The sequence below is a fragment of the Belonocnema kinseyi genome, chromosome 3 (genome assembly GCF_010883055.1).
Source record: "Belonocnema kinseyi isolate 2016_QV_RU_SX_M_011 chromosome 3, B_treatae_v1, whole genome shotgun sequence".
Lineage (NCBI taxonomy): Eukaryota > Metazoa > Arthropoda > Insecta > Hymenoptera > Cynipidae > Belonocnema > Belonocnema kinseyi.
Genome location: NC_046659.1, coordinates 52,614,304 through 52,616,518, shown reverse-complemented (window position 1 = coordinate 52,616,518; position 2,215 = coordinate 52,614,304).

Genomic DNA, 2,215 nt, shown 5'->3' with positions numbered 1-2,215 from the left:
TGGAAAAACAAAAGAAAGTTTAACCGATATTTGTGTAAAGTTTATCCTGTGAAGTTAATTTTGTTTGCAGGGAATCTTTCGTCGGAAATCGATGTAAAGTTTGTCTTCTGTTTTTTCTGTGATATTTCTGTGTCTATATTACACGTTTGATTTATCTATTAAACCAAAAAAGTTTAAGCAGCCTCCGGACTTTAGAAATTATAAAATCTGTTTATGAGAATCATTCAGAATTAAACAGTTGCAAACTATAGCTTTCTAGAATTTGGTTATATTATACTTTTTTCATGACTACTTGGGACTTCGCTTTTTAAGATTTAAAATTGCTAAAAATTTTAAAAATTGTTAGTACAAAATTTTGTACTTGCTAGTACTTATAATTTGTTATTGTTCTACTTTAAATGATTATCATAAATAAATTCTCTAATTTTGAAAGGCTATTTAAATTCTTTCGATTTAATAGATAAATTCAACTTCCACGCTTAAAACTCTAGCACAATCATTTACGGCTAATTAATATTAATGTTAATATCACTATCTGTTGAGATAATATTATTATAATTATAATATCATATATAGTTAATTATATATAATATAAATTCTATTATAATGCACTCTGATTATAATTATTTTTTCAAATTTTCATCTCCTAACTCAAAATTTTAATTATTTTTTAGAATTCCTTGTCCCAGATCTGAATTATAATTTTTTCAAAAAATCGCTAATCCAATTCAGAAACAAATACAATTGATTTGAAAAATTTCCTGTTCCAACTAAAAATTCAGGGTATAATTAGAAAATTCAAACTTTTAAATCAGAAAACGATTTATTTGAGGTGAAAATCTTTTGAATTTTAAACTTTTAAAACTGAAGCTTAACAAATTTTTAATTCAGAAATATTTCATTTAAACGCTCAATAATTCATACGTGTAAAATAAAAACTTTTAACACCTTTTAATTTTACAATTTTTTAATCAAATTATATTAAAATAAGAAATTACAAATTTTAAATTTTTATGACTTTAACATTTTAGAGAGTTCTGGTTAAAAAAATATAAATAACGCTATTATTTTTAAGGCTAAAAATAATAATACTTAAAAAAATTTCAGTTCTTAACAATAAAAATTGAACGATTAAACCAATGTTTTTACTAAAAATTTTAAAAATAAAAGTTAAATTATTTTTATTTCAAGTTGTTCCAGATTAATATTTTTGCATTGTTATTTATAGATGAAAATTTGAGTTCACCAAATGAAAATGTTAGAAATTTACTTACTATCAAAATAATTTAATTTTCAACTAAAAAAAACGTGAAAAACAAATTTCCAATGAACTTTCATTTTCAAACAAATAGTTACATTTTTAACTAAAATGTTGAATCTTCAACAAAAAAAGTTAAAATTCTTAATTGAAAATTATTAAACTCATCCAAAAATATATAATTTTTACACAATAGTTGACTTTTCATTCAAAAAGGATTTTCGTTTAAATTGTTGAATTTCAAAGCCAAAAAGATGATTTTTTTTACAAAACAGTGTAAAGTTTTTTTAAACGGAATAGTTTAAAGACTTCTGGTTAAAAAATATAAACCAAAGATATTATTTTCAATGCTTTAAATTGAATACTAAATCAATACATTTTTAAATGTTAAGGACTAAATCATTTTGATCAATAAAAATGAATTAATTACCATTCTTTTTAATTGGAAACTTTTTAAATTATAAATTGAATTCTTTTATTTCAAGTCGCTTTATATTATTAATTTTTACATTTTTATTTATAAATCCAAACTCAAAAGTTTTATTGATACTGAAAAAATAGCTTTGGTTTATATTTTTTAACCAGGAATCTTTGAACTATTCCGTTTAAAAAAAAGTTTACACTGTTTTGTAAAAAAATCCTCTTTTTGGCTTTGAAATTCAACAATTTAAAAAAAAAGCCTTATTGACTGAAAAGTTAACTCTCGTGTAAAATTTATATATTTTTGGAGGAGTTCCACAGTTTTTAATTAAAAAATAAAACTTTTTTGTTGAAGATTCATCATTTTAGTTGAAAATGTAACTATTTGTTTGAAAATGAAAGTTTTTTTTTTAATTAATTTTTGCGGACTTAAAATTCAATTGTTTTGTAGCGAATTTTTCTTTCTGATTTGAAAATTCATCTGCTTTGGTAGAAATTTCATCTTTTACTTATAAAAACTTAACTATCTAACTGAAA